Source organism: Coptis chinensis, chromosome 4, assembly GCF_015680905.1.
Source record: "Coptis chinensis isolate HL-2020 chromosome 4, ASM1568090v1, whole genome shotgun sequence".
NCBI lineage: Eukaryota > Viridiplantae > Streptophyta > Magnoliopsida > Ranunculales > Ranunculaceae > Coptis > Coptis chinensis.
The window spans coordinates 24,553,462-24,575,631 of NC_141459.1; the positions used below are offsets into that span (position 1 = coordinate 24,553,462).

At 40.5% G+C, this 22,170-nt stretch overlaps 1 long non-coding RNA gene across 1 annotated transcript in view; it reads left to right on the top strand.

Moving 5' to 3' along the window:
- The first annotated feature begins 8,626 nt into the window (after window positions 1-8,626).
- LOC147502831 (uncharacterized) overlaps window positions 8,627-22,170 on the top strand; it is a 29,215-nt gene continuing 15,671 nt past the window's right edge. The window contains exons 1-3 of the long non-coding RNA XR_015220065.1: window positions 8,627-8,705; window positions 8,902-8,955; window positions 9,028-9,120. This is a non-coding gene — a long non-coding RNA (uncharacterized LOC147502831). The remainder of the gene's footprint in view (window positions 8,706-8,901; window positions 8,956-9,027; window positions 9,121-22,170) is intronic.

Consider the following 22,170-nt stretch of genomic DNA (forward strand, 5'->3'; position numbering starts at 1 on the left):
AGTTCAACATGAGTGATGCTAAACCTGTTAGCACACCCTTGGGTACTCACTTTTGGTTATCTAAGGAACAATCTCCCAAGACCCAGAAAGACATAGATTTCATGGCTAAGGTACCATATACCTCAACAATTAGAAGTCTAATGTATGCAACGGTTTGCACGAGACCAGACATTGCTCAAGAAGTGGGAGTTGTGAGCAGATTTCTTAGTGATCCTGGAAAGCAACACTGGGAGGCAGTTAAGTGGATACTACGCTACTTGAAAGACACTACTAATGTCTGTTTGTGTTATCACAAAGGTAATATAAGACTGCAAGGTTATGTTGATGTAGACTTTGCAGGAGATATTGATTGCAGGAGGAGCACCACTGGTTATGTGTTTACTATGGGTGCAACAGTCGTTAGTTGGGTTTCACAATTACAGAAGATAGTTGCTTTGTCTACTACAGAAGCAGAGTATGTTGCAGTCATTGAGGCTAGCAAAGAGATGATATGGCTCCAAGGCTTGATGGAAGAGTTAAGTTTGATACAAAAAGAAAATGTGTTGCATTGTGACAGTCAAAGTGCAATACATCTAGCAAAGAATTCAGCATTCCATTCAAGGACTAAGCATATTGATATACGCTACCATTTCATCAGGTCGCTTCTAGAAGATGAAGTAATAGTACTTGAGAAGATTCAAGGAAGTCGGAACCTAGCTGATATGTTGACTAAACCAGTGACTATTGAGAAACTGAAGCTCTGTTCATCTTCGATTGGTCTTCTAGCTTGAGGATCATTGTTGAAGCACACCTTGATGCACCAGTTATACAAGGAATACAGTTACTTTGTTTATCAATCTTCAAGTGGGAGATTGTTATGTTATTAGAGTCTGATTGCAACCGCCAGACATGAAGCCTTATCCAAATCGGTTTTGGTTTTGATAACCATTAGTTCATGGAATTGGTTATGTACTAGGACTCTATAAGTGGAGTTGGTTATCATAACCAACTACGTACTACACATGATCTTTATCTCAATCAGTTTTAGTTTCTTCCCTTTTGCTTTAGGACTTGTATTCGATGGGAGTCTATAAATAGGACCCCATCCTTAGAGTTTTAGTATCACACATTAGAGAGAAACTTTAGAGCATAGATTACAAATTAGGTGAGTTATTTTGTGAGTGCTTTGTGCGAGATTGATTGAGAGAGATATATTAGTGTTTATAACTACTTCTTGATAATAATGAATCGTGGTGCGCTTGTGGATTAAAGCAATTGCCTAACCACGTATATCTGTGTGTTCATCTTCTTTGTTTCTTTCTTATGAGTTTTCTAGATTCTAAATTCGTCGTGTTGGTTGGGGTAGATCCCAAATAAAATGGTCCTGCATTGAAGTTTTTTTCATCCATGAACAACCTTGCAAAATATATAGGAACTGCGTAGCCACCTACCCATCCGATTGTGCATATGGAAGTTATAGTAGTGAAGACAACATTAACTTTCAATATTGGAAGTCCAAAATGAATCCATATGGCGGCACATAACCACACAGTGTTGGAAGGAACCTTGTGCTTTGGATGTATTTTTCGCCAAACAGACGAGAAGGGGACTCCGTTGTCCCTTGACAGAGCGTACACCTGAAAATGACAAGGTATCACTGTGTAAGGAAAATGTCTTTGTGGTGCTTCAAATGAGCTTTTGGGTTACTAGCTATGTCTAAGAGACTATAAACCATCTGTGCTAGTTCTTCTTTGACCATCTCACAGTTTTGTGACTAAATAATGCTTCGAAAGGTGACAACTATGAACAACCTGAACCTTTAACTCAAAGGTCTCCCACCCCGGGTTATTAGTGATGTCTAAGAGACTAAATCAGGCTTGACCATGGCAACAGAAAACAATTGATATGAAGAAACTCAATGTGTTACATTCTAGAGGAAAAGGAAGCGTATTTTACAAATCTTTTCTTTTGCCTAGTACTTAATGACAAGATAGACTCAAAACAGGGTTCCCTCTGCCATGGTTTCTTCACTCCAGAAAAACAACAATAACAACAACTGTAGAATTGAACACCTAATTAAAGAGACAAAACACAATGATTTATAGTGGTTCGGTGCCAATGTGGCGACCTATGTCCACGGGAGAAGAAAGGTTTTATATTGCTTGATTGATTTGGTTTTTGTGTTACAGAGGTGTTTATATAGCACCCATGAGTGCATAATCATGTCTATAGTTTCCAAAAGGATTAAAGACTTTCTTTTATAGAAAACATACGAATCTGACAAATCTCTGCCAAAATTGACTAGGGCGCGCCCCGTGCTCCAATTAGTCTTGCTCAAGGCGCAACCCGCCTTTGCCTTGGTCGACTAAACAATACTTTTAGCGCGACCCGCGCTCGCCTTGGCTTTGCCCAAGGCGCGACCCGCGCCTTCTCTTTCTTCTCCCACACTCCCCCTCAAGTTGGTGTGAAGATATCCAGGGAACCCAACTTGGAGAGAATATCATAGAACTTGGAAGCTGGAAGTCCCTTGGTAAAAATGTCTACAAGCTGTTGGTCACTTCGAACAAAGGAGGTAGTGACAATGTTAGACTGTACTTTTTCACGCACAAAGTGACAGTCAATTTCGATATGCTTAGTTCTCTCATGAAACACCGGATTTGCGGCAATGTGCATGGCAGCTTGATTATCACAGTAAAATGTAGTTGGCAGATGCAACCCAAAACACAAATCCTTCATAAGAGACCGAAGACATATAATTTCACTAGTGGTGGAAGCCATATCCCTGTACTCAGCTTCTGCACTAAAACGAGCCACTACATTCTGTTTCTTGCTCTTCCAAGTGACTAAATTACCTCCCACAAAAGTACCATAACCGAAAGTAGACCTCCGATCAACTAGACATCCTGCCCAATCAACATTTGTGTAAGCAATAATAGATGTATGCCCATTTTTCCACATCTAAATACCTCTGCCTGGTGACCCTTTCAGATATTGTAGTATTCTAGAAACTTCATTCATATGTGGAGTCCTTGGAGCATGCATAAAATGACTAACCAAGAAATATCTAGTCGAGTAATAGTTAAATATATTAGTTTACCAACTAATCGCTGATACTGACTAATATTAGTAAGAAGATCACCAGTGTTATCTAACTTGACTCCACTGTTGGCTCCACTGTCAGTTGGAGAATCAGATGGTTTTACCCCCATCTTTCTTGCTTCACTCAAAATATCCAACACATACTTTCTTTGATTTAGAAATATACCCTTTTTGGAATAAGCAATTTTGATCTCAAGAAAGTACTTCATAATACCCAGATCCTTGATGGCAAACTTCTTGTGCAGTAACTCCTTGAGCTTAGAAATCTCGATAAGGTCATCACCTGTGATAACTATGTCATCAACATAAATAAGAACAATAACCAAGCCTGACCTGCTAGATTTAACAAATAAGGAAGGATCAACATCACTTCGCTTAAGGCCGATCATAGCTAGAATAGAACTGAGCTTGGCATACCATGCTCGTGGAGATTGTTTAAGTCCATAGATAGCCTTTTTTAACTTGCATCGCCTTTCTCCATATTGGACGAGAGTTAGCTTCTCTAAAGTTCTTGGGTTCTTGCATGTCAACGACTGTTCTTAAGAAAGCATGATGAGATGAAGTGATATTGGCATACGTTATATACTCATGTAGATGATATGTAACATCATGCAAAGAATAAAAATTCCTGTGAGTCGCTGGAGGATGTCATTCTCTATCAGATTTATAGTAATCCTTGAGAGTTACTAGGTCTCTCTCATTCAGATTGTCTAGAAACTAGAGGAGTTAGAGAAGCACCAGAGCACGCCCCATCCTCAATATACTCAGTCTGTGGCCCAGCGCCTTCACTACACCATAAGGGTCATTTTGTAACACAGCAAAATTTTCATTTGTAACACATATATCCATTAGTACCTTTCTAACGGATATAATTGTTAGGTTATTTTGTATCCATTAGTATATTTCATTTTATTTTTCTGATTATTTTCAAAGTGTTGTTTTAATATTGGGTAACAATTACATCTATTAGTAAACAAATAAAAAAGGATAAAGAACATCTAACACAAACACCAAAAGGGTATATGTGGAAGTAACAGAAAAAGATTAGAATTAAATAAAACAAGTTCTCCTCGATGCTCATCTCGCTCAAGTCTTCAAGCCTCCATGAAAACCTCGTATGCTCTGTCAAACCTTCACCATCGAAGAAGGAAGTGAACCAGGTATGCTTTCCCTCTCGCTCTCTCTTTCTACCCAAACCCTACCTAGCAAATTTCCAAGTTTTTTGTTTTAATTGTGCTCCTTGAACTGTTCAAGTTAGGTTTATTTGGTTATCTTTGCTAACAAATTTTTGGGAATTAAGTTTTGTGTGGGAACTATAACTTTGGGAGATTTCATTGGTTTGGGGTTTAGTTTGCTAATAATAAAAAAAAAATTGGTATTAGTTAAATTAGCTAGTTTCAGTGCTAAGTTTCAATTTTCCTTTGTTTTGTTTTATCAATTGGTTTTAGTTGTTTATGGGTTCTGCTATTAGCTTTGATAAGTTCAGGTATATACTATCTCCCCCTCTTCAATATCTATTTGCGGAATTAAAAAAGGGTCTGAGCGGAAGTACATAGAAATCAGTTATAGTCAAGACGGTTACTCTTTGTTGGGTTAGTTAGATTTACCCCCCCATTACTAGTTGCAATTAGTGTTACCCCCCCCCCCCATTTTCAAAATATTAGTGATACCCCCATTTGAGTGATCCAACGGTCGATTTCTTCATCCGAAAAAAAAATCATCTCAGAAATGGGTATCTTGCATATTTTTGGGGTATCACTAATATTTTTGAAAACGGGGGTAAGTCTAACTAACCCTACTTTGTTTTGCATTGCTACAGTTCGGGTTTTCCTTTGGAAGAGATGTTTTTTCATTTGTGGGATTGTGAGAATCTGTTGTTTCTCTGACCTTTGTAGGATGGGTAATCAAAACAAGAATAGTGATGCATTTCCTAATAAGCGAATTAGACTAAATAGCTATGGTGATCAATCTGTTGACATGAGACAAGAAGTACTAGTGCTAGATGATGTGGAGACAAATGATCAGCACACTAGTTCTGTTGCAATGGTGCCCGCCACTGATCACCCACCAGCTCCTCAAGAGGGAATCTTAGGATGCCTTTAGGTGGCAACTTGCCTAAATGTAGGGTGTATGGAAACACCAGTCAACAAGGACCTCCTGGTATGTCACTAAGCTTCCTTCCTCATTTGGATAGTCACTTCTTTTTCAATTGCAAGTACTTTTTAGTGATATTATATGTCACACCCCGAATTTCGATTTTTTTTGTTCCCGATTTCTCCGAGGTGTGACGACTCTCAACTCCCAAAACCCATAAACAGTTTTAAATATCTACGGATAATAAAACCAATAAAATTTTTAACTTAAACAAAAGTCTTCTTCATGACAAAGATTCACAAATAAGATTAGGTTACAACTCTCCTTTCAATAACTCTTTAATAAAATTTACAAAATGAAAATACAAAAACATTGTCTAGAGACTGAAATTCTATATCACCTCAAGGGAAAACAAAACAAATCTTGAGATCTGCGATAACGCAAACCACAAGCGGCGAACCAACCTTCTTCAACACTAAATGTCAAAAACTTATCAACTATGTTCATTGAATGAACACACCATAAGCAAACATGCAAATCGGGTCAAAGATTATAAAAATGTTGGTGTGAGTAGCTCTAAAAACAGCATATACTTATACAAATATATACATAATCCATAAGGCAGCTTAGTTCCTCCACCGAACAACTAATACAAGATCCTTAAGTACAATAATCTAGGCAGGTAGTTCCTCCACTGAGGCGCCTTAACTTCCCACTAACCACACAACAACCTATACGCATAATAAATAAGGCAGGTAGTTTCTCCATCGAGTAGCTTTTTAGGTTCTAACTAAACAAAACCAACCAAGCATATTATATCATCTATCTAGAGATATATCATTTACCAACATATTACCATAATTATATTAATTAAAGCTTTATTTGTGTGTCCCTAAAATCACGTCGTATCTATGTCTTACTTAGTTTCCCTGGCTACCACAATCGCTACCAACGCCGAACATGTACATCCATGCCCTCCCCCAAATAATGAACCACTCAGTATGTAACCACCACCTTTATGCCGCAGACACCGTAAATCCTCACACGGAAGCAATTATGTAAGTAATGCCACTATTCGGCATAAAATATTGGCATCATCGTTTTATTTTGCTTTAATCAAGCCACTATTATTCGGGCCGCCGGAGGGCCATTCAAATTTTTATTGAACGCCCGGAAGGGCAGCCAAAGGCCATTCGGATTAACTAAACGCCGTAAGGGTCAATCACATGAGTTGTGGTAGCTAGGTTCTAGGATTTTCGCGTTCGTAATTTATTCAAGTGTCATACATTAATGACTCATAATAAATCCACTATATCACATGCAGGTCAATTGCCTTATTGCACTAAGCCACAATATATATAAATATCTCAATATATCTCATAACTATTTTCATACTTTCACGTGCCAATATATTATTGCACTACACCACACTCCCGTGGGCAAATATTCACCAATACTATGCTACCTCATAGTATCATCTCACATATATAATAATTGAGTGTTTATACATTTATGTCTCCAAAACTATTCCATTTAATATATATATCCCAACATATATATGCTTTACACACTACTCACGTCAAATCTTAATTAGATAATGACAACTAAATTTATATCAGCTTCCACAGCATTTCCATATTTAATTTGTCCATACAATTTACAACATAAAATGTAGCACAATTATACAGTCTACAATCCACAATCAAAGCCCAATATATATATGCTTTACACACTACTCACGTCAAATCATAATTAGATAATGACAAACAACGTTATATAATGTTCGACAATATTTTATTACTATATTAGTCCATATAATCAAATATGTAAAAAACTGGAAAACAGTCAACATTCCACGGTCAACGGTCAACGGTCAAAGTCAACGGTCAACGGTCAAAGTCAATGGTCAACGGTCAAAGTCAACACGTCATGGTCAAAGTCAAACTGGCATGGTCAAAGTCAACATGCCATGGTCAAAGTCAAACTGGCATGGTCAAAATCAACATGCCATGGTCAAAAGTCAAACCGTTTAAACCCCGGGTTGAGTCATGTTCAATTCATAGCCATGGTTCATGGCTAAGCGGCAGTGTATGGCTCGTGGGCTCATGACCAAGGTAATGGTTCGGACCTTAACCGCCAAGCCCAAACCTTATAACCCGAAAGTCCAAACATTTAAAGACCCAATTAGATCTATTTTAAGTCCATGGACTTGCCCCCAAAGAATATTAAGAAACGCCCAAAACTTGTATTTGGGCGCCCAAAACATAATGGATTCGCCCAAAACTTTAATATAAAACCGGTCCACAAATTTAAAACAAAACCGGGCCAACATCAACTGAATTGGCCCATAGGCTAAACCAAATTAGTCCGGCTCCAAACAAAACAAGCTAGGGCCCAAGAACTTAAAACAAAACCGCCCAATAACTAAACAAAAACTATAATCGGGCCTAAACAAAACCGACCCACTTGGGTCTTGACCCAAGCCCAAGCCCAATTCGTCAACAATTCCCCTTCTTCCCCATTTCTCTCCTCCACCACCTTCCAGCCACCGGCCACCACCACTCACCGCACTCCAACCCAAACTAAACCAACTCGGTTTTGCAATCCCATGAAAACCCAACATTTCGATACCCTCCAACTCGATTTTCCTCTCACCCACCTCACCAGTGCCAAATTTCAACCAAATCAGCGCCCATTAATTAACGGCTTCTACCACTTCCTACAGCCCCCACACACCCTACACTACCCCACTTCAATCCATTATTAACCAACCAACGAAATCCTCCAAAACGTTTCGAATTATGTTTTACAGAGGATGATGGGCGAGCCACCATTCTTGCCGGTTCAAAGCTTCAACAACACCTACCCAATCAACCCTCAACAGCCAAACATAACCCAATCATCCCCAATCAATACCACAAGAGGAATTTAAAACCACCGGATAAACCGCATGCGTGGTTTTATTTTCAAATACCACCATTAATGCTACTCGAAGCTTCATATTTTTTTTTAAAGCTTCGACGGTTCTATATCAACTCCGAAGTTTTAACAACTCAACAACACGACGTCGAATCAAAACAATATAATGAACAGTATAAAAAAAAACCAGAAACATTAAACAGTATACCGATATGCGAAAACTGTAAATATGGTGAAATAGCAAAATAGCTACTCACCTGAATTAAAACCCGACGAATCCTCCGTGTAGTCCAAACCATCATTTCGAAAGCAAACGAGGATTTTTCTCTGAACCCTATTTTCTAGAAAAATGTGTTTATATACTTGGATCCGAAACCCAAGCCCAACACCGACTCGGGCCCAAAACCAGGCCCACGTATCCCGAGTCCAATCCGATGAATTTTTAAATAAATAATTAATTTAATTAATTAATAAATAGATAAAAACGTATTTTAAAAATACGGGCGTTACATTATACATGATATGAATGTACCATTACATACAAATACGGCTGTTGAGGAAAACGATAAACTCATTGCTAATATTCTCCTTAAACGAAGAAGGAAGTGAACCAGGTACACTTTCTTTCTCATTCTCTTGATCTGTTTCAAGTTTCAATTATCCTTTGTTTTATGTAGGCTTTCCGTAACTACTGTATATTCTAAGCCTTTCTTCTGTTCATACTACATAAGTCTAAGTTCATCCTCACAATTTATAGTGGTTGTAGTAAACCTATAAAATGTTGCTTGAACTTCTTCCTTACATTGTTAGGTGGCCTTGCTGATTTCTAGTGAAGTTGCAATTGTTTGTCGCCTTGGTGTAGAGGTACTTCCAAAATCCTCTATGTACAATTCCCCCTTCTACTTTTGCATCTAATACCTCCTTTACACGCTTTAGGTAGCAATTGTTATTGGAGGTCGGATTGTTTTTTTGTGGAGACTCATGGGTAATTGTTACTGGGTTGGGTAGACCTACAGCCTATAAAATCGGGTAATGGCTTTGTGATCTTTCTTCTTTCTCATTTGCATTACGATGTTCATATAAGCTTTGGTGCAAGTTTAATGCATGTTCTTTGCTGTGTGCCTTATGCATATATTTAGGCGCCTAATGCCTTTGAATGATTTTTTTTTTGTGAGTGTGATTGTGGGTGCTTTGTTGCTGGAATATATTGTACTGAACCTTGTGCATGCCAAGGGTGCATTAACAAACCTAAATATGAAGATATGGCTCTTGGAACCCAACAACAAATTGAAACACACAGTCCACATGCATTTGCTCTAGAAATTGTACGACATGTGACGGCATCCCCAACAAAGAGTGGAGTAAGGGCTCTCTTTCTAGTGGGGGGGGGGGCTAGATTTGCAAGAAGCCCACGTGTCTTGGTGAATTCAATTCTTTCTAATTTTGATTTGTAAATTGGGATTTGGTTTGGTGGCTATGTTCTCATAATAATACTTAATTGATGTTGTTTAATTGATTGGTGGTTTTGTTTCTAGTTATTCATTTGTTAATCAAGTTTGTCGAATGTGTTATCTCTATAAGAGAATAATCGTATATGCTAGAACTAGATGTGGAGGAGGAAACAATTTGACCTAGGAATTTAATTCGTATTTTTTTTTTTTACTGGCGATAGATTACTAACGGATATTTCCGTTACAAATAATAGTTAGTAAATAGCACATCCATTAACTGTTGGCTGTCTGTTACAAAGAATTTTAGTAACAGATATAACCGTTACTAAAATTATTATCAGTAATGGTTATATCCATTACTAAATTTGGCTTAAGTGAGAGTGACGCCCCAGAGCTAATGGATATAACCGTTAGTAAAAATATAAGTAATGGATATAACCGTTAGTAAATGTCTTTTCTGGTGTAGTGCTTGCTTCAATAGAGCCCAATTATTCAGTGGCAGAACTATACTTTCACCAACCATTGGGACATAAACAATGCCTTCGCCAACTGCTGGGAGAGGAGCCAAATCAGCCATAATAACAGCTGGGAGAGGTGCCAAATCAGCCATAATAACAGCTGGGAGAGGTGCCAGATCTGCCAAACACTCCCACTGGGACTAATGTTGGCTTTATCCCTCACATGAGGAGAGAGAGAGAAAAGGAGTTCATTCTGCATGGAAATGTTTGAGCGCGACCCGCACTCAGATTGGCCTTGACCAAGGTGACCCGCGCCCATGCCGTGGAAGATTTCCAGTACCTTCAACTTGCGACTTCGCTTCCGACTTGGTCTTGCCGCCTTCACAGAAGTCTATTTTCAGAAGAAAATTGGGACTGCGAGTTTGCAATAAGAGTTAGAGTTTTTGGCAAAACCTAACACCCAGCAAACATACAAGAGACATCACAAAAGTCAGAGAAAACCCAATCTTGAAAGCTATCAAGATTGAGAGATAACATTTACAGAGATACAACCCTGTAAAGAGATAAGAGTGATCTAGTAAGGTGAGAGACTGAAAGGAGAGATTGTAATCTTCCTTCCCACTTTATATAAAGACGAGCTCTTGTGGAAGTAGGCACCATTGGCCGAACCACGGTATGTCTTTGTGTTGTGCAGGTATGCGTTTAATTCCGCTTTACATTATTATCTGTTGTTAATAGTTGTTTAGCAAGTTGGGCATGTTAGTATAGGTTGTAGTCGATATTTAGAATTTGTCTAGAGTTGAATTGTGTTCAAATATAAGTTATTTGTGTAGTGGGAGAATCGATTGGTATTGGTATAAACCCCAACAAGTGGTATCAGAGCCTTGGTTAGATTAGCCTAGGGTGTTATCCAAATCTTAGTCGGAAGGTGTTTGACAAAATTCCTGCGAGAAGATTTGAGTTTAAATAACTTGTAGAGATGGACAAGTCCGTGAACACTCGCATGACGAGTCTGAATAGGAAGAACTACACCATTTGGAAAGCCAAGATGGAAGACTTGCTATACTGCAAGGACTTGGCACTACCCATTGAGAATGAGGGTGTAAAACCAGAAAAGACTAATGAGGTTGAGTGGAAAAAGCTTGACAGAAAAGCGATTGGATACATTCGATAGTGGATTGACGACAGTGTCTTTCACCATGTGTCCCAAGAGACTACAACCTTCAGCTTGTGGAAGAAACTCGAAGACCTTTATGAGAGAAAGTCGGGCGAAAACAAAGAGCTGGTCGTTAAGAAGTTTGCCGACACGAGGTACCAAGAAGGTTCTTCAATGTTGCATTTGATGAATTATAGAATTATAGAATACCATCAATCAGATGCATTTGATGAAGATTGATTTGGGAGACGAAGTTGAGGGTTTGTTTCTATTAGGCTCTCTACCTGAAAGTTGGGAGACATTAGCAGTCTCTCTACACAGAGCAGCCAAGGATGGAATTGTTACCATGGAGATGGCTACCACGTCTTTGTTTAATGAGGAAACTAGAAGGAGTTCAAAATGCAGCTCATCTCACTTAGAGATCCTTTTCACAGAGAAACGGGGGAGAGGTAAAAGCAGAAAACCATCTCGTTCTAGAGGTGATAACAGAAGTAAATCTAGGGGTGAAGCTAGAACTCCTAAGGCAGAGAGGCAATGTTACTATTATGCCACCAAGGGCCACTTCAGATATGAGTGCAAAACACTGAAGAGGGATGAGAAGAATAATTGTGTACATGAAGACATGGCGCAGAGGAACAAAAACACAGGCAGAGATACTACTACACTAGTCGACGATCTAGTGGGAATTGTATCAGATTGTGGTGTGTGTTGTCTTAGTACCTCATGTCAGGATACAGAGTGGGTGATAGATATAGGAGTATCCTATCACGCCACACCGCACATAGGGGATTCTTCACTACCTACAACTGTGGTGAATATGGTGAAGTGAGGATGGGTAACAGTGGCGTCTCGAAGATTATAGGCATTGGAGATGTTCATGTAGAAACTAATGTCGGCTACACCTTGACACTCATGGATGTAAGACATGTCCCTGACATACGGTTAAGCCTAATTTCGGCTGGGAAATTAGATGACGATGGCTTTGTAAACTCGTTTGATAACGGGGCATGGAAACTGAGCAGAGGTTCCATTATAGCAGTCAGAGGGAAGAAAACTTGCTCTCCTTACAAAACACAGGCTAGTTTGTGTAAAGCAGAAGTGAATGCAGGAAAAGAAGAAGCTTCCTCCGAACTGTGGCACAAGAGACTGTGTCATATGGGCATAAAAGGGATGAAAGTTCTTGCTAAGCAAAAGGCCTTGCCAGACATCAAAGGTACACATTTAAATACATGTACTCACTATTTGGTAGGAAAGCAACACAGGGTGTCTTTCCAAAGATTCCCGTCTCACAGAAAGGATAATGTCCTTGAACTAGTGCACACAGACTTATGTGGTCCTATAAAAGTGAAGTCCCATGGGGGAGCTTCATACTTCGTGACCTTCATTGATAATGCGTCAAGAAAGATATGGGCCTATAGTCTGAAGACCAATGATGAAGTACTTGGCGTGTTTGAGAAATTCCACAACATGGTAGAAAGAGAGACTGGGAAGTTGTTGAAGTGTATTCGCTCAGATAATGGGGGTGAGTACATTGGGCCGTTTGAAGAGTATTGCCAAAGTCATAGGATTCGTCATGAGCAGACCGTTCCCAAGACACCGTAACATAATAGAATAGCAGAGAGAATGAACCGTACCATTATAGAGAGGATGAGATGCATGTTGTCTCACTCTAAGCTACCTAGAACCTACTGGGTAGAAGCAATGCGTACAGCTGTGCATATGATCAACCTATCGCTGTCGAAGCCTCAGAATAGTGACTATCCAGAGAGAATATGGTCAGGCAAAGATGTTGATTATGGATACTAAAGGGTATTTGGGTGCAGGGCATTTATGCATATTCCGAAGGATGAGAGATCCAAGCTTGATGACAAAGCCAAGCAGTGCATTTTTCTGGGTTATGGAGATGAAAAGTTTGGTTACAAACTCTATGATCCGATTAACAAAAAGGTAATCCGAAGTCGAGATGTTGTGTTCCTAGAATACCAAACCATAGCAGACTTTGAAGAGGGTGAGAAGCTACAGGCTTTCACCAATGATCTTTTTGATTCAGAACCAAAAGTTTCTACTGTAGAATGTGCAGAAGGCATTGAGAATGTAGAGAACCATGAGTTTGAAGCTCATGATGAGAATCCTATTACTCATGATGGGATAGAACCCATTGGTATAGAAGATGCAGATGAGATGCATGAACCACCACCAGAGCAAGCAGAAGTGCATCCTCCTGAGGCACCAGCAGATAGGGCAAGGAGGTCAAACAGAGATAGACTAGCTTCAACCAGGTATCCACCACATACGTACGTACTACTATCGGATGGTAGAGAACCTATGTACTATCAAGATGTACTTGAAGGTACATACAAAGAAAATTAGTTGAAAGACATGCATGATGAGATGGAATCTTTGCATAAGAATCACACTTATGAGTTAGTTGGGAAACCCCAAGGACGAAAAATTCTCAAGAATAGGTGGATATACAAAGTTACGCATGAAGAGAACAATCCTCACCCAAGGCACAAAGCTCGCCTTGTTGTGAAGGGATTCGGTCAAAGGAAAGGGATTGACTTTGATGAGATTTTCTCTCCTGTAGTGAAGATGACTTCTATCCGGGTGGTATTGGGTATGACCGCAAGTATGAACCTAGAGGTTGAGCAGCTAGATGTTAAGACAGCTTTTCTTTATGGAAATCTTAAAGAAGATGTCTACATAAACCAGCCAGAGGGGTTTAAGGTCAAAGGCAAAGAGCACCTAGTATGCAAGCTGATAAAGAGCTTGTATGGGTTGAAGCAAGCACCGAGGCAGTGGTACATAAAGTTTGATTCCTTTATGGCGAAGCAAGGATATAAGAAGTCTGCTTTCGATCATTGTGTGTTTGTTCAGAGATTTCTAGACGGGGATTTCATTGTGCTTTTGTTGTATGTGGATGATATGTTGATAGTTGGCCCAAACTGTAAAGTCCTGAATTATTATTAAGGGTATTTTTGTAAATTTCATATCAACTCTAGGGCCGTTCTGTAAATTGGTCGTCGGGTTTATTTTTCAACCATAATGTAACTTATGAAACTTAACTCCGACTCATAAGTCAATTAGGTAGCGATCCATATCTAAAAAAAATTTGACAAAAGGCCGTTAGCGGTTTTTCGTGTGAAAAGCTTGCACGAGTTAACGACTACGCTGCCAGGAGTGAGTTATTATTATAGCTGTGGAGAGATAGAATATGGAAGATTAAATTTAGCGGGATGAGCGGAGAAATAATTACGACGCGACGTCAAATTAGAGTTAGTGGTTAGGAGTCTAAGTAGGGCGTTAAGTCTAATTAGGATATATTGGGCTTGGGCCTAAATATATCAGCGCCCAAATAGAAAAACGAAAATCGAAAACATGAAAAAATCGCCCAAACAAAAATCGCACCCAACTTCATCTTCTTCCAATTTAAGCTACTTTTCAAAACCCTAGGAGAGAGAGAGACCTAATCCTCTCAATTCCTATCGATTCTACCACAATCCTTCACACTCCAACCTAGAAACACTACACTAAAGTAATCTACTGGAAATTCGAGCGTACCCAAGCGAAACCGAAGTGGAATCGCGGCGACAGTGAGTGAATTCCTCTCCAATCAATTCAAACCCACGAATTTGAACAACCAATCACTAACAACAGTGAATTCAAGTGTGGAGACTCCAAAAAATTCGGATTTTGCTTTCGTGTAACACGCCGCTGAAGGTGAGTTAGTTTCGCCTCAATCAAATAATTTGAACTCGATTTCGTTCTATTGGGTTGTATTGATGAAGGATGATTGAAATTGGGTGGTTGTTAGGTCGACAGCAGCTGTGGGAGGAGACAAAGTGGGCGATTTTGGTGGAGCAGCAAGCTAGGAGCGATTTTCGACTCGGTAAGAATTGCTATATTCACTTTAATTTAAAGAAGTTATGTTAGTCTAAACTTGGTTAGGATTTGATTCAGTAATGCACGATTGATAAGAAACACGACAGTAATTGTAATTAGATTTGATATGAACCGAAGAGGGTGGAATGGGTTGTAGTGGAAATTTGGAATTGGATTGGGATCTTATTACAAATGGAAATTGTGTGGGATGGGAGGAGAGTGAATCTGAAGCATCTAAAGGGGGTTAAGTTCTTGAGAAAATATATGTAAGAAACCTGAAATGGCTCATGAAGTCGACCGGCTTGTAGTCTGTCGGTGATTCTCAGAACGGTTTGTGGTGGCCTATAGCAGTTTAGAACAAAACTTTTGGGTAACTGGAAGGGTAGTACGTTAATAATTACTTTAGTGGTTAATATAATCAACGAGTAATTATTTCTCTCGACTTATGTTGAAAGGAAATATTAATTGTCTTCTTCGGGTTCTAATAGATTTACGATTGGGCTTATCTGATGTTATAGGAGTGATCTCGAGTAAATTTGATTAAGTGGGCTTGATTCGGTTAAGTGGGCTGGAGGAGAACGGAGCTTGCTAAGGTAGGAACCTACATACCAGTATATAGCCTGCTTATTTTCATGCATGATTTGAATCGTTTAAATAGGAAATAGATAGTTGTGTATCAACCATGCATGTATATATGATATTCATATTTTGCATTGTATTTCCTCGCTATAAACTATATATATATATATAGATAGCTTTCGCGTGAAATGGGTTTTCTGTAAAATCGGGGGTAGCGAGGGATTGTTTCTTTGTTAAAAGTGAAAAACTGGTTTTGGGAAAGGTTCGCATCTCTTGTCTCAGTAAGGAGACAGAGAGATGGATTTTGAAATGCGGGTAAGGATTACCCGGTTGTTTGTAACTAGGTGCGAGGTTCTAGATTGTTCCCGGGATGGTCGTGTTATTTACGATGATTTGCCGTTTGGGAATCATCGGTTGTTATTTACTATGACTGGCCGTTTGGGAGTCATAGGTTGTTCTACTCGATTTCGGGAAATCCATGAACTCACACCTATATAATCAACAGTTTTAAAAGAAAAACTAGATATGTAACTAGAGTATTTGAAAACAATCGGTAATATGAGTATATATATATATAGATATTACTATGTTTATCACGAGGGGATTTAGAAAAGGAACTGTGAATTCCTATAAAGAAGGAACTGTTGTCGCATTTCGGAGGCGGCGGTTAAGCTCTAGGATTCAAACCGTGGTGTACACCTTCGAGGGTGGTGGGCCACCTTTAAAGGGATGCATCACCGGATGTAGTCCGGGAATTCCTTTTCTACTTTTCTAGATAACCATGCTTGTAATGTGTCCTCATTTGTATGGTGATTAGCTTGTGTGGGGTTACATGTTACCTCGATGAGGTTTAGGCCTTGGTGAGAGAGTTTAGTCCACTCCCGGATGTGTCGGGATCCCCGAGAATCTGCGGTCGTCGAACGGTTGACCACCGTAAGTTAGGTGGCGGCCCGTATGGGGTCGTGGTCCGCGGGGCCCACCTTTGAGCCCTAAAAGCTTTGGGGATTTTGTGTGTCTACGAACCAAACAACGACATTTCATCTCCCTGCCGATAAAATCGGGAAAAACAACGGTGCATGGTTCACTTTGGGAAATCTTGAACCGAGATTTGCTGCGGATCACCGAAAACCACCGGTCGTACCATCACCATTCTAATAGGATCACGGTCACAATAGTTGTATGATGATTGTGAAAACTCTATTTTAAATATCAATGAAGCATGTCGAGATGATTTACGCTTTAGTTAGTGATGTATATATACATAGTCACTATATTTGAATACTATTATAGAAACCCCGCATGTTTCAAATGTTTTCTATAAGTAGACTATTTATTGGCTATGTTATGTTTCTCTTGGGCATAGTTGTTTGCTCATCCTACTTAACATTTCGGGCGAGCGGTTCTTGGGAGGAGGCTTTTCCTAACCCTAGCGATGAGGGTTATGGGGATTTGGGAGGATTCCCTTTACGCTTGACGAGAGACGAGTCAAGTTTATATTTTGAAGTTGTATAGAGATAAGCTAGGTTATTCTTTTGTTTGTATATAATGAGCATAGCTCTTTTCTTTTAGTTGTATAGTAAGAGGCTAGTTCATTTGGTTGTATATATGGTGAGCTAGGCCATTTTGATGTAATATTTGATGTATTTAAGTAGCGATTATTACTTACATAGTTGGTGGATGGGATTTGATGTTGTTTAGAAGGTTGGTTTGTATATATATATGGTTGTTGGAAGGTTGTAGTTAGATTTCCGGGTTTATGACAAGTTATGACGAGGTTTATAGCGAGGTTTTAGGGTTTACTGAAATGTCGATCAAACAAAGGAAACTCTGCAAAAATTTTGGTAGAATCGGGATAGATGTGCGCCTCGAGATTCATTCCACGTCCTCGGGATGTGTGATGGGTCTCGGGGCGTGACAGAAAACGTGGTATCGGAGCGTCCACTATTAGATCCGTCTGGGAGCTGTAGTGGGGGACTCGGTCGCGACGCGTTTTGTAAGTTTTAGTTGGAACCCGATAAAACCCTAAGTAGTGTTTACGTTCCATTAAACGTTAATACTAGCTTAGCAATGTCGAGACGTCGCACGGGTAGTCGTCTTGTCATAGCGGAGAGCGCGGACACGAGTCAGAAAAATTTGACGAATCGGTCACTATAAGGTTGGAGTGAATTTTTATTTCGAGGTGCGGTAGCGACCTGCCCTCGCTAAGCCTTACGGCGACTGCGCTCATCTCTTGAAATTCTACTCGCTCATTCTATGCATGTGAGTTCCATAGAGGCGACCTACCTACTTCTTGCATAATTTTGAGAACTCTCTCTCTAATGTATCATACAATCGAAGTTGGCTCTTTGTGTATGTGCGAGAATAGTCGCCATGGATCCGAAAGTACTAGTGGTGATGATCTTCTACGGATGGTGGTCGGGAGACCGAATGGATAGGCTCCTCACTATGATGAATCAAATGGCTCAAGCACAAAATGAGATGAGAGCTGAGATCGAAAGTTTGAGGGCTAGTCGGACGAGCCCCAACCTCTTTTAGCATCCATTGTTACTCCACCGGTGTAACACCGAGGTAGCATCCCCAACCGTGGCGAGAGTTGAGGAGTTCAGGGCCACCGCTGCAAAGTCAATCGGGTTTTCTGGCGGCAAATTTCATCGAGGTTCGTCCACCTTGAATTTGTGGGGTCTTCCGAGGTTAAAAGTAGCCAGAAGACTTGGTTGCTAGGACATGTCAGTATGCTAGACTCCATGATGTGTACCGATGTGGAGCGGGTCACTTTGGCTTCCTTCATGCTTAGAGGTGAAGCCAAACACGGTGGATCGATGTTAAGGGCGTGGAGACGTTTCCTATGAGTTGGGCTAAGTTTGAGGAACTCTTCCTTTTGAGGTATGTTCTGACGAGGCGAGAGATAAGAAGCGAATAGAATTCCTCAAGTTAGAACAAGGAAACATGACAAAGGGCGTATGAAGAGAAATTCAATTGTTCTTTCAATGATATGGGAAGGAGTTGATTTCCACGAGAAAAAGCTAAGGCTAGGAAATTCATTGTGGGCTGAAACCGTATATCTGAGAGCAAGATGTCGGTCCTTGGTTGATTCTTATCTTTGAGGCTGTGAGAAAGGCTCAAGGTATTGAAAGAGTGGATGATCAGTTATTGCTCTGAGAGGCAAGAGGTTGGAAGGGTAAGACGGTCGGCATCTCGGGGTAGAAGCGGGATCACGGGAAAAGAGGCGGGTTTACCAAGGTAGTGGTTGAGTCGCAAATGATGTATAGGCGGTCATTCAACCGAGGCACCACCACGATGGAGGGCACCAGTTTGTACATAGGGGGTTTGAATGTGGTTAGGCCAGCACTGAGTTTACCAATTCTCGAGACCGATGGAGTGGATCCGCGAGAGGCCACCGAGGGTACTGCTCCTTCTCGGACCCGAGCACCGGTGCAGAATTTGAGGCCTCGAATTCGAGAGCTAGATTGCAATCTGTAATACCCCGAGTACCACAAATCGGGGAGAGAGTGTAGTTTGCTATAGTTCTTGGTGAAGTTTGGGCATATCAAGCGGTTTTGTCCCAAGTCCACTTCGGGGGTGGAGCGAGAGACCACGGGGGCAAGGTGTATTATCTAGTGCGAGGAGGAAGAAGTTGTGGATCCTGCATCGGCCCAAGAGGAAGCCACGGTATATAATGCTATGGGGCAGATATCGGTGCTACCGATCAAGTGGTGGAAGGTATGATATGTTTGTTTACTCATAAGGTGCATGTCTTGTTTGATCTGGGTGCTACTCATTCCTTCATTTCTAAAACTATGGTGGAAATTCTTGGGTTGGAAGTAGTTAATACCGGAGGAAGCTTATTCTATCTACTCCTCTAGGAAAAAAACTATGTTCTTTGAAGTTTGTTACCATTGTGTGATAAAGATAGGTGATAGGGAGATGATAGTCGATCTAACGGTGATGGACCTAAAAGATTTCGATGTCATCGTAGGGATGGATTTGTTAGGGAAGTATCATGCCCATGTAGATTGTTTTTTGCCAAGGCAAATGCGCTTTAGAGTAGGGACAGCGGCTGAGTTGTGTTTGAGGGGATTAGAAATACGGTATCTCGAGTGGTGAAGGCCAAGTCTGACTTCAAGTATGATAGATACGGATTGTTAGCTGGTCTTAGTCTCCAAGGGCCAAAGTTTGAATCTTCCGAGCTTGTTCCTGTAGTTAGTGAGTTTGCGGCAGTGTTCCCAGATGCATTGCCGGGATTGCCTCCATGGCGTGAGATAGATTTTGTAATAGATCTAATGCCGGGAACGTCGCCTATTTCGATAATTCCTTATCGAATGGCTCCTCTCGAAATGAGAGAACTCAAGTCCCAATTAGATGAATTGAAAAGATTGGGGTTTATAAGGGAAAGCCAGTCACCTTGGGGAGCACCAGTGTTATTTGTGAAGAAGAAGGATGGGTCATTTCGGCTATGTGTGGATTATCGGAAGCTGAATAATGTGACTATCAAGAACAAATATCCGTTGCCTAGGATCAATGACCTATTTGATCAGTTAAGGGGTGCCAAGTATTTCTCGAAGATAGATCTCAGAACAGGCTACCATCAGATGAGAATTCGGGAAGAAGATATACAGAAGACAGCTTTCCGCACACGGCTAGGGCATTTTGAGTTTTTGGTGTTACCATTTGGATTGACCAATGCTCCGGTTGCATTTATGGATCTCATGCACCGTGATGTGATGTGGAAATACTTAGATCAATTTGTTATCGTATTCATAGATGACATCTTGATTTATTCAAGACTAGAAATTTGAACACAAGAACACTTGAGGATTGTCTTCCAAACATTAGTTGATCATCGACTTTATGCCAAGTTCAGCAAGTGTGAGTTACGGTTGAATGAAATGAGGTTCTTAGGGCATGTTGTATCGGAGAATGGAATCAAAGTTGACCGTTCAAAGATAGAAGCAATGAATAATTGGCGAGGGAACCGACGTCGTCGGCGGAAATCGAGGGAGTTTCTTGGGATTGGCGAGGTATTATTACGTCGTTTTGTAGAAGGATTCTCTAGCATAGCGTCGTCCTTAACTAGATTGACCTGAGAAGGATGTGAAGTTTGAATGGACGGAGGCATGAAAAAAGCTTTCAAGAGCTAAAGACGCGATTGGTAAAACTTGAGTTTGACTATTCGGATCCGGAGAAGAGCTATGTGATTTATCTTGATGCCTCTAACACCGGGTTAGGATGTGTCTTAATGCAAGAAGGCCAAGTGATAAGCGTATCGTCTAGACAATTGAATGCCCATGAGAAGAATTATCCTACTCATGACTTGGAGTTAGCGGCGATTATCCATGCTCTAAAGATATGGAGGCATTATGTGTATGGTGAGAAGTTTGAGATATTCTCGATCATCAGAGTCTCAAGTACTTGTTCTCATGAAAAGATTTGAATATGAGGCGAGGAGATGGGTTGAGTACATGGAGGACTATACGTTCTCATTGCAATACCATCCGGGTAAAGCAAATGTAGTTGTAGATGCATTGAGTAGGAAGCGAGAACATGTTTGTGCTCAGATGATGATGAAGGAGTGGCAATTGCTGGAGTCTGCTGCTTCTTATGGTTTTGAAATCACGGGAAATGGAAGTGGAGATTCTCAGAAGTGCTGTTATTTAGCACAGATGACAGTGACGGCAGAAAACACCTTGGTTCAAGAGATTGTGAATGCTCAGAATACATCGAGGGATGGACCTAGGTACCAAGGATATGTGAATAATGTCGAGGATGTTGATTGGGAAAAACACGGAGACGGAAGTATCCGATTCAGAGGAAGGATTTGGGTACCTTTTGATCACTCTTTGCGGAATAATATCTTGAGTGAAGCCCATATATCGAAGTATACAATTCATCCTGGCGGTACCAAAATGTACAGAGATCTGCGTCGTCAGTTTTGGTGGCCGGGAATGAAGCGGCACATTGCGGAATATGTGAAGAAATGTGCCACATGCCAACAGGTGAAAGCTGAACACCATAGACCACCGGTCTTCTTAAACCTCTGGAGATTCGGAATGGAAGTGGGAGAATATAACCATGGATTTTGTATCCGGGTTACCGAGGACCCGATGAGGGAATGGATTCTATATGGGTCATTGTTGATAGACTGACCAAGTCTGCCCATTTCATACCTGTTAAGACTACTTACTCTGCTGAAAAGCTAAGTAGGATCTACGTGTCGAGATATCTTGAGGTTGCATGGGGCACCACTCTCTATAATTTCAGATAGAGGTACTCAATTTACAGTTCATTTTGGAGAAGTCTTCAAAGGGAATTGGGGACCAAACTGAAATTGATCTGACATTTCATCCATGAGGCCGATGGGCAATCGGAAAAGTCATCAAATCATCGAAGATATGCTTGAGACTTGCGTGCTTGATTTTGGGGTAGTTGGAAGACTCATTTGGCATTGGCTGAGTTTGCTTACAATAGCAGATTACCAATCTAGTATTGGTATGGCTCCGTTTTGAAGCGTTGTATGGCGGACCTTGCGAACACCTCTCTGGAATTTGTCAAACCG